At 37.4% G+C, this 11,967-nt stretch overlaps 1 long non-coding RNA gene across 2 annotated transcripts; it reads right to left on the bottom strand.

Moving 5' to 3' along the window:
* Positions 1-2,950: 2,950 nt before the first annotated feature.
* On the bottom strand, positions 2,951-11,711 carry LOC113088691 (uncharacterized). Of its 2 annotated transcripts, none has more exons than XR_003286188.1 (3): positions 11,423-11,711; positions 4,385-4,462; positions 2,951-3,205 (listed from the first exon to the last, which is right to left on the bottom strand). It is a non-coding gene; the product is annotated as an uncharacterized LOC113088691 (long non-coding RNA). The 2 variants fall into 2 exon arrangements; XR_003286189.1 differs by having other exon boundaries at positions 2,951-3,192.
* Positions 11,712-11,967: the final 256 nt, after the last annotated feature.

The raw sequence follows: 11,967 nt of genomic DNA, 5'->3' as shown, positions 1-11,967 counted from the left end.
GAATGTGCCCTGATCTACCTAAAGGTTTTTTAATGAATCTTTGCTAGTCACCTTTCCTAATAATGTGGTTATTAGCAAGTTTCACGATGAATGCGGCTAAAGTAAACAGTCTCTCTGAGAGCAGCTGGGAAGAGAGAGGCGGGGTCAGCAGAGCTCATTAACATTTAAAGGAAAATGCTACAAACGGCTTGCTCTGAAAAGAGCTGTTTTTGACATGGTTAAAAAAGGTATTCTTTACACTACCACTGAGAAATTTTAACCAAACTATGTTACAGACTTTTCATTAAGACCATAAAGAATCATATCAGTTTGTGGAAAATGGACATCTAATGACCCCTTTAAGAAGCGTGCTATAATAACCCCCCATACATATTAAACTCTTTAAAAGAGACAGACATGTAGATCTTAGATGTAGATGTTTGTGAAATATGTTTTTTTTTTCTATTTTGGAGGAATGAGCATTGTTAAATTATATCATATGGGGTGCACAGTTGTTTATTATTCATTCATCAGTTCATAGGATTATAACTGTTATAGTTTTCATTAATAATCATTGCTAGATGATAACTTTGACTAGTGCTCTTATGAATGTTGTTAGCATGACTTTGTGAAAATGTATCTACAATAATCAATGAAATAGCTTTTCATGTCGTGTTCGGCTTCTTTTTTTTTTTTATTCTGTAACTTTCTACAGATCTCTGCACTAGTCTTATATGGTACTGTTTTGACAGCATTGATAAGGTTTCTGACAGATAATATGATGGGGGTTTTTTATCTTTGCCTTACTGACTGTGGTATCCTGTCAGCAATAACATGTGTGGGCTCTTTTGACTGCTGTCAATTTCAGTTCTGGCTATCATTGTTTGTGTGTGCGTGTGTGTGTGTGTGTGAGAGAGAGAGAGAGGGTCACACAGTGGAGTCAGCTGTCTTAACTGTCCGTGGCTTGTGTACTGCAAACACACACAAGCTTCGTCACTGTGTCTGTCACCGACTCTGTTCCTCTTTCGAACTTGAACTAACTGTAAAACTAAGGGCATTATTAACTGTCTTTACATTTTTTTTCAAAGATGAAGCTCGTGATAATGGAAAGGGGTGTTACATTTCCCACGAGTGCTTGCAGTGATCGGCCAATCACAATACAACGGGTCAGTTGGCCAATCAGAGCAGACTGTGCTTGTCAGAAGGAGGGACTTTGTAGAAAGCCACACGTTTGAGAGAGGCGGAGCATAGAGGACCTACAATAATGTACAGTATTTGAAAAATAATGTGTTTTTTGAACATTAAAGCATGTTGACATGTTCTATAACACCAAATAAACAAAATAATGATCTTAAAAAAACATCTGTTAATTCAGAGGCATACCCTCGAGTAGCCTATTGATAAATACGAGTTAGCAAATCTTTAGCCTTCACCTAGGGGGCAGTCTGATTAGTCCCACTGCTAATCAGTCGACCCGTCAGTTAGAGCAGCGCTAACTTGAGTATCAGTCACGGTTATTGACAGTGTAAGATGATTTATAGTTAGCTGTGTCAGGAATCCAGCCACGTGTTGGCATGTTGCTCTCAGAAACTAATATTACTAAATACTAAATAATATTTGTTTCATTCTAATTAGGCACACCATACCAGCGACAGTCCTAAACCCTTTTTAGACTTCAGCCCCACTATGTGTCTTCTTAACCCCAAAAACTGTCTGAATGATAGGGTCAGCGCTGCTTCCTCAAGAAAGTTTTATCATTCTCACTTGTTTTAAGTCTTGAACAGTTTAAGCATTAAAGTCAGTTTAAGCCATTTAAGCGCAAGACTATCTATCAAGGACTTCAAGGATATCTCTTAAGCAGTCATTTGGACTCTGTTTTGACTAACAGACGCCAGGATGTACTTTCTAACCAACAACAATGTCATATTTGTGACATAAAGACAGAACATGTTGACATTTTCTACAGCAAGTCAGTGACCAAAAGTCAGTGCAAACGATACATATTCTTAAAACCGTAAATGTAGGCCATTTAAGAGTTAATATGTCAGAGAAACTTATAATCTCACCATCACAATTGTCTTCCCTGGTCAAATTTGCTATGCAAAAATACATACATATATATAAAATGTAATTAATGCAGACGCTTCTATCCAAATCAACTTACAATGCATTCAGGCTAACAAGTTTCTCCTGACATGTGTTCCCTGGGAATCGAACCCCCAACCTTGCGCTTTCTAATACAACGCTCTACCACTTGAGCTACAGGAACACTATGTCATATCACACCTTAAGGTCCAATTCTCACTAATAACAAACCATTAACTATGACTTCTGCCTCAAATTCCTATAAATAAATACATTTGCTGCTTATTCATAGTTAATTAGGTAGTTTTTAATGTTAGGTATTGGGTAAGATTAAGGATGTAAAATATGGTCATGCATAAAATGTGTTTAAAGTTCTAATACACATAATATATTTATATACAATATTCATATTCATATAATATAAAATATATATTACATGTGACATATGTGTAATAAGTGTTTTAAAAATGGAAAAACTAAATTGTCTTTAAAGTTGTCCAAATTAAGTTCTTGTAGCACTGCATATTTAAAATCAATCAAATCAAATCAAAAATTACGTTTTGATATATTTACGGTAGGAAATTTACAAAATATCTTCATGGACTTTAACTCCCAACGATTTTTGGCATAAAATAAATATCAATAATTTTGACCCATATAATATATTTTGGGCTATTTCAGAAACACATGTGCTACTTATGACTGGTTTTGTGGTCCAGGGTTGCATATATAACACACCAAAACATACATGCACATGCACATACCTTTAACCACACACACACACACACACACAAACACACACACACACACACGCACACACACACACACACACACACACACACACACACACACACACACACACACACACACACACACACCCATAGTGTGAGGAAAACAGTTTTCTGTTTTATGTAAGAGAAAAAGTGGGGCATTAAATGTGAGACCGCCTGGACAGCACACAAACAAACATTTGCTTTAATTAGCATTCTTTCTCCTGTGTGCGTCATTTGTGAACATGTGTTCATGTGTATGCTTTGTTTGTGAAGTTTGTCAAAGCAGATCTCTGGATCTTCAACCAGCCCCCATATGCAGACGTGCTGACAGTGCAAAAGCAGACTGCGCTTCCCGCTGTGAGAGGATGCTTCAGTGGTGAGATATCACCCCACACACACACACACAGACACACACACACAGACACGAGAGCAAGGTGTGAATGATCAGTCAACCACATATGTGCAAAAACACATATCCATAAATGTAAACATCAGAAGTCATTTGCTTTGTCCACTGTGAGAGAGAACGCTTCCAAAACTGCACCAACAGATGCACAACAACTGTGCTGCTCTTTGTGGTTTTTCTCTCTCTCTAGATATATTTAACCTTCTTGCACAGAAACAGACAGCTGCTGTAACCATGGTCCCCCTAGACACATTCACACATTTAAAAACTCAATTACTCTTTACAAAAACACACATGTGGATCTATTTATTATTAACCAGTATGACATGTTCTCTGTTGGCTCTATATGTCCGTATTTCACTGGACAGCAATTGGCAATCCAACATGATACCAAAATTATTTATCGTACAGTTGTTTGAAATCAACTCAAAAGTTGTTAATGACTTTTCTGTTGATTTAACTTTCAACAGTCATACACAACGATGCAAGATTTTTTCAAGAATCACTTTTTAAGATAAAATATGTACAGATTAATATAATTAATTAATATATGTTATTTTTTAGCAACAAACAGGATTGTGAATGTGAAACTACTGTAAATGCCTTTGGTGTACAAGCAATGTCAATCATAATTCAGAGCCTAATGTCTGATGCAGCGAATGCTTTTAGCAATGCCTAATAAAAATAAAAATAAAAGTAAATTATTATTATTGTTTTTTTTTGTTATTAATAATAGTTGTAATAGTTAATAATATTTTTTATATTTACAATTATAGCTAATAAAATGAACAACATGGTTTTCAAATGTCTTTTACATTATATTTACATTGAATGCATTTTCATCTGCCAATAATTCACCACACAAAATAAACCATGGTAATCCTTGCTAAATCTTATGTAGTTTAAAAAAAATCTAATCTAATGTTTGTTTTTTTTCTTTTCTTATCTTTTTTTGGGGGGATAGGATTGTACATGGTTTCTTGTCACATAACTTGTCCAGGATAGCATCTACCTAATTTTTTGGCTTCTTCTACCGAAATAATGTACAGTTTGATTGGATGCACAGCTTTTTGGACAACCATTGATCTGTCTATCACAATAACGAACAACAGCAACCTTTTGTTTGAATGTGAACACTTACCAGAACCAGTACCAGTAGGACTTGTTGCCTCTCCTCTCTCTGGCCTCCTCAGCTTGCCGCTGGTGGACCTCGCAATGCCTGTCAACACAGAAGACATAACAGAAACACTTTTCAGAATGATCTGATTATAGGAGGAAGGATATAGTGCAAGATGTATAGGACACAGTGTCCAGAAGAAATGGAGCAGAGGAAAGCAGATGTGTTGGGAACAGACATCAAAGTAATGAAGCTCAGCCCACTCAATTATGTGCCGCATGTGTTTGAAAAATCAAGTCAGATGGGTCACAAACACATCTGTGCTGCCACGAAAACCCTTAAGATCACCAGGAGGGTGTTTAAGTATCAGATATCAATTAAGATATCAAAATGTAATTATAATACCACTTGTAACAATGCCTTTAATTTATCCTGAATGAATTTATCCTGCATGGGAAAGGTCCAGATGCATTATGGATCATGGTTCCCATGAAAATAATATCACAATGTATAAAACTGTTGGTTTGTTTTTTTGATTTTTAGAGATGAAATGGGATCTCAAGCATCCTCATTCTGATACTGAACTAAGAACAAAACATGGAACTGTTATGATCCATTATTCTTAAAACAGATTTTTTTTAAAGTAAAAGTGATTGTGTGGTCAAATATGATGTTCCATACTCGGAAAGTGTGCTCTGCATTTAACCCATCCAAGTGCACATACATAGTAGTGAACACAAACCCAGAGAAGTGGGCAGCCATATTGCTTGGCTCTCTCAAGGGTCTCACCTCAGTCGTGGTATTGAAGGTGGAAGAGAGCGCTGGTTATTCACTTAACCCACCAAAAATCCTGCTGGACCTGAGACTCAAAACCACAACCTTTGGCTTACAAGTCTGACTCTCTAAACATTAGGGTTAGAAAGCAAATAAAAAGGTTCAGATGTGTACAATTCTCCTTGAAGCAAGTTTACAGAAAACATCAACATTTTTCCCCATCATCATAAACCTCAACACACGCCACTAAACCATTAGATCACAGAACAGTTTAATACATAGGCTTACAACAGCAGTTCTCAATTCCAGTCTTCGCGCCCCCCTGACTGCACATTTTGTATGTTTCTCTTATGGCTTCAGATGTTTGATCTATTCGAACGTATGTGCCCTGCGAAGTGGACATCACAAGATATTCAACCATGATTCCAGATCGAAGCGAATGGATATGTTCCATTGAAAGTGCATTGAAGTGTGCGAGACGTGAATTTAAATTGTATTTATTTACAGAGGTATATGATGTCACACTTGTCTGTTTGTGAAGATCTTGCGCAGCACAAATCAGTGAATGAATGTTTAGAAGTGAAGTAAACTACAACAGATTTCCCCTACTCAAGGGGCAGGAAGTAATGAACACTGTGTAGGGACCATGTCAATGGGAACACAGTTCAGGCAGAGCTCACTTCTAATGAGCTGATTATCTGAATCAGGTGTAAACAAAGAGACACATAACTACTACGTCATACATTAATGTGCAGAGCAGGGGGTCGCAAGGACTGGAATTGAGAACCGCTTACATACAAGAATCAATTACGTTATATAACATAAACAAAAAAAAAACATTATTTGTTCATAAAAGTTTCCACAACTGAAGAGGGTTTGACGCAACTGTCTGCTGTTTTCTCTGAATTTATCACAGAGATAAGCCGCTATCTGTGTCAGTGAAAATGCACGTTCTTACAGGTCAGAGATTTGCTGATACAAAGAAGTAAAAAAAAAAACCAAAGGCTTTAAATGTGTGAATTTCCTGTGTGCTGTTATCATAGGAAAAAATGAACCAGCTCTGCGCTGGTCCCTTCAAGCAAAACAATTATTGCGATTCACAGGTGACGAAACTCTAATTTGTTTCCACTGAGATGTGCAGGTATATTCATCATTTCTGGCAAATCCCTGACAGTTCTTTCCTGAAACTCTGTGGCGAAACGCTGAGTCAGTTCACTCTTCCTGCAGAGGAATACAGTAAATGTTATGCGGTTGAATGTTTTGACACCAATAAAACATCAACAGGAATGTCTTTAAAAGATTAACCTCAATGCATCCAGACACTTGTTAGGGGCTTGCTTCACCAGTATAACAACATCAGTCACGCAAACATAGAGATGGTAATGCAAATCTAACAGATAACATTAGGCTGAGAGAAACAGAGGAATGATTAAGAGGAACTTTGCCAGTTCAGACTAAATAAATCAAGCCCAGAGCAACATTCAGTTCTTTGGTTTACCACATAGACCACCTAACCTTTTTCAGTATGTAATCTCCTCTTTGAGTTCATTTTGCATTATAAACTCCGTCTATATGCTGGTTTAGATAGTAATCCATTGTTTTCTTACATTCACAGACCAAAATAACATTACAGCTTTTTTTCTGTCAAGCCCTATCAAACCAAATACAGCAAGTCTAAAGATAAAATCATGCACCACGTCACAGGCTAAGTTACAGGAAGTATTCACACAATGACAGTAAAAGGCTGAGTGACAGAAATAATGTACCAGTTACACAGTGTATATCACGTAACACTATATATTAAATTAAAAACTGCCTTTGGGCCGAGTTCATACATGACTGTGACTGACAAGCTGGCAAAATGAATGTGTGTGTTATGAACTGCCTGAAAATGTCCTCGGTTTTATTGACTCACTAGAGAGAGTGAAAGGGTGAGATCGTTTGAGTTGTTTTCTGTGTAAATATGAGGGGTCTCTGCACACTGGGACATGACTGAACAGGCCAGCATTGCTAAATACATACGCTCAAATGTAGGTTGCATCACATGCACTGTGGCCCACCACTTTTCATTTTACAACAACAGTCTTTATTTATTCATGCCATTTTGTAATATAATTATTAAAATCTATTTTGTACACCTGTTCAATTGCTTGGTAACACAAATTGCTAATCAGCAAATTACATGGAAGCAATTCAGGCATCTAGATGTGGTGAAGACGACTTCCTGAAGTTCAAACCGAGCGTCAGAAATGGGGAAGGAAGGGGATTTAAGTGAACGTGGAATGGTTGTTGGTGCCAGGCGGGCTGGTCTGAGTATTTCAAAAACTGCTGATCTACTGGGATTTTCACACACAACCGTCTCTATGGTTTACAGAGAATGGTTTGAAAAAGAGAAAATATCCAGTGAGCGGCAGTTGTGTGGACAAAACACTTGTTGATGTCAGAGGTCAGAGGATCCTGCCTTGTCTCAATGGTTCATGCTGCTGGTGGTGTAATGGTGTGGGGGATATTTTCTTGGCACACTTTGGGCCCTTAGTACCAACTGAGCATCGTTTAAACACCACAGCCTTCCTGAGTATTGTTGCTGACCATGTCCACCCATTTATGACTTCAGTGTACCCATCCTCCGATGGCTCTTCCAGCAAGATAATGCACCATGTCACAAAGCTCAGATCATCTCAGTCTGGTTTCTTGAACATGACAATGAGTTCACTTTATTCAAATGGACTCCACATTCATCAGATCCCAATCCAATAGAGCAGATTTGGGATGTGGTGGACAGGAATGTTTCCAACACCTTGTTGAATCTATGCCACAAAGAATTAAGGCATTTCTGAAGGCAAAAGGGGGTCTAACCCGGTACTAGCAAGGTGTACCTAATAAAGTGGCCAGTGATTTTATATTACACATTTTATTACTGTTAGTTACAACTGTAGTACCACATTGATTTCACTTAAACTGAGAAGGCACAAATTAAGCTTAATTAAACTAATATACTTTAAAAAGGTTGCATTACTCATATATACAGGTATAAAACATAAAAAATCTACTTTTACAAACTAAGTTTCAAATGTACTAATGCTAACTGTTTAAATGAATTGTTTTATTCTATATGAAGGAAAATATTAGGTTAATTTTTTAATCACTATTATTGTGATTACATGTTTCAAACACTACTCATTGTTTGACAAAAAATATGAAAGAATAAAAAGAAAGATTAAAAATGAAAAAGAAATAATAAAATCATGCACTTTGTTTCCTCCATAGACTAGCACTCTAATGAAAACTGACACATCAAGAACAGAAAAGGTTTAGGCTTAGTAAAGAGAGACTCTTAGTGTTTTCAGTTAAATTAAATCTGATCTTTAAAGCTTAATCGTGTCAGTTTATCTTTTAAAATGTTTATCCAACTAACAACTACTGCAAAAGTAAAAAAATGAAGGTTGATTCCCCTGAAAAATGTAAACACTCCAAATCTGTGGCGCTATCAAAACATTCCGACAAGCCTGACATAGCAACACCTACTCAACCAATGGTGTGAGTTTGGGGCGGGGCTATATGCTTGACTAACCAATGACAGACACGGAAGTGTTTGGGAAGTTTGTTCGAATACAGTCATTATTTTTTGCAGTTCTATGTGGTGACGCTAGCAAAAATGCATAGCTTTGCAGCAGGATGTGATAGTGCCAGTAGATAATCTTTAACTCCTTGTCTGATTCTTAGCCACACACACCCTGTGAGGTGAAGTGCACATTATCAATCCGTGACATTCCTCTGTCCGCATTCGGTAATCACTAAACTAACAGTCTTGAGTGATGAAGACACAAGCAGGGAGACTTGGAGGAGGCAGGAAAAGACCATCTGTCAATTTCAGTGTCAAGTCGAGTGCTGTCAAAGGAGACATTTTAGCTCAAGTGAAATGTGTGACATGGTACTGAAAATGACTGTGATCAACCCTCCAAGTCCACATGCCTCCGCAGCAAAGAAGAATTTCAAAGCACTCTCGGCGTGGGTTAATTTCACAGGAGATTTGTGTTGCCGCTGACTCACCTGTCAGCTCCACTATGATGACAGGGCAGGTCAGGAAAGGGGAGGGAGGCAGTGAAGGAAAAGGAGCCAGATACTGATAAAAAAAAAAGTGCTATAGTGCAGAGTCTCTATTGCCTCAGTAAGCTCTGTTGGGCAAGATTAACAAAGAGATTCATTCATCTGCTCAAAATGATTCACTTCCAGATGAGACATGAGAGACATTTTTTAGCATGTCCACATGGACAGTGCAGCATGCAATCCAACATGCAGTAATTTGGTTTTCACAGATGAGCTTATTAACGGTTTCCAATAAACAAAATAGAGGAGCAAAATGACTCATAACGGTTCAGGAATCAGAAGATCATCCAAGCATTAAACTGTGGCAGAAAGAGCTGACAGTGTGTCATGGTTAATAAACGATCTGTGTGATTTACGCCGTCTATGCGTGAACTTGTCTAGCGGAGTCTTGTTGTGCTGACGTTTGATTGCTTCTCATTGTGAGTTACTGATTTACCTCAAGTACTCAGGGCGTTTCACACGACAAATGTACACACATGTGCACGCAATTCAAAGTGTTGTGTGTTCTCAGAAATACGTAAATCAATGAAACGTATGATCTTAAAGAGATAGTTCACTCAATGAAATCATAATCACTCACGTCGTTCTGGATCTGCATGACTTTCTTCTGCAAAACTGATAATAAGACTTTGAAGAATGTCTTACAGGTTTGGAATGACATGACGCTGAGTAAATGTTGACAGAATTTACATGTTTGGGTGATCTGTCTCTTTAAGCACCATTGTTCTTGCCGTGGAGGCCAAGGTTGTACTTGAGGGATATTCTCTGAATGAGATCACATACGCTGTGTGCTGCCAGAGAAGGAAAGAGAAAAAGGACTGATTACATGATCCAACATGTGTGTGCTAGGAGTTGGGTGTGCTGTGACAATGACTTTGGCAGGCCTGAGGAAACACTACATTCCTGCAAAATCATTGTGTACACAGAGTTCGGCTTATGCATCCAGATTATAGGAAAGAAACATGCGTCTGTTCTCAATGGAAGGGCTCTATGCTGCGCCGCAGGCTCTGTTGCACAACGAAGAGGAAATAGTGTGGGTAAAGCTTTGGGGACAAGAAATTAATGTTCTTTATTACATGATGTCTAAAAGTCTAGGATGTCCATTAAGCACAAATGGATAGATGCACAAATGAGTTGCTGCAATCACCGCAAACATTTTCTTCCGAGTCTTTTTTCTTCTAGGGTGTAACCAAGAGTGACTTCCCAAAATTAAAATACAAAGCATCAATCTCATTGTGATTAGCTGTATTCAAGTTCAGGAAAAGTAATTATTACAAAAATGATTATGATTATTAAAATACTAATATATAAATACATTTGAAAATGTGAACAATATGGTGGATTTGGTGGTGTCAGTTAACCCCTGGAAGATGGGGGTCTTATGGTTTCTTTTTTTTTTAAATTTGGGAGAGGGGTGGGATATCAAACGTTTCTGTAAATAATTGCATTAGGGTACCCTACAAGTTTAGTCAGTGTGCATATTTTAAATGACCAAAACAGGCCAAAATAGACCCAAAAAGACGCTAACGAACACCGTTTGCAAGAGGAAGTAACCATAACAACAGCATGATGCTTGCACGCCATTGCAGTCAGTTTGGGCGGTTCGTGTTGATAAATAATTATATTTACATATAACCAAAAATAAAAAAAGACTTAACTGGTATTTGGCACACACATGACGAGCCAAAAAAAAAGCGAACGTTCTTTTAGAATAGTTGAACACCACAAAAGTCATGTTATAGGCTAATTTAAAAATGCTAAACATGGCATTCTTAAGAAAAGAATCCATCGGTTAAATAGTTGTGTAAGACTCTAAATGTTTGTGAGAAAGTATTGCACATATTTATCTACAAAAATAGCCAGTAAGGCTATCTGACTCACCCTGATGGAAATACAGACCACACAAACCAAACTATAGCAGATAGAAATTTTAGTTATTTGAATTTTTTTGTTAGTCGTTATCAGTCGGTTAAATAGACCTACTAGGCCTAAATTTGATTGTCCCCTCTAATAATTCGTATACGTATAAGTGTAAATTCACTGTTATATGAAAAGAGTATATCATGCGTTAAAGAACTTTTCAAGTTTGCTTTCACTTTTGCATAATGATAAGATCACAGCTATTTTATAAGAGCAAATGTCGTTGGCATGAAACTCTCGGTGGTCCTGTAGGCTACTCACCAGAATATGATTTCTTCATGTTCGTGTGCTCCTTTTTATCCGTGGAAATTCGACTTTAGTCTTTTAGGTCCGTGTTTGAGATTGCAACATCTGAAATTTGATCGATCGCTGCGTATAACTTCTCTCCGGCTCTCCGCAAAGCACGTGTACTACGACCAAAATGTAAGCTATGTATTTAAATCGTTCTTATGCTAAACCAACTAAATCGCTAAGAACTAAACTCCCATTCACCTTCAGCTTTACCTGTCCACCCACACAGACCCACACCTGCGGATAACTCCGCCTTATAGAGGCAAGACTACACACCTGGAGGCTTGACGCTCGAGCTGGAGTGGTACTACACAAATAACATGGACATGAATTGGGATTTTGGCGAAATAATAAGACTGTAAAAAGAAATTTTATATTTTACACTGGGAGTTAAATATACTATATATATTTTCCACATAATTTTATATAGGCTAGTTAAAAAAAGTAGTAAAAGCAAAATTATAAAACCTTTATAAAACAATTATGAAATAGCAAAAATCTAATATACAAATATT

This window comes from Carassius auratus, unplaced genomic scaffold, assembly GCF_003368295.1.
Source record: "Carassius auratus strain Wakin unplaced genomic scaffold, ASM336829v1 scaf_tig00046906, whole genome shotgun sequence".
NCBI classification, from domain to species: Eukaryota; Metazoa; Chordata; class Actinopteri; order Cypriniformes; family Cyprinidae; genus Carassius; species Carassius auratus.
The sequence above is the reverse complement of the archived record's forward strand: the minus strand, read 5'-3'. Positions and strand labels throughout refer to the sequence as shown.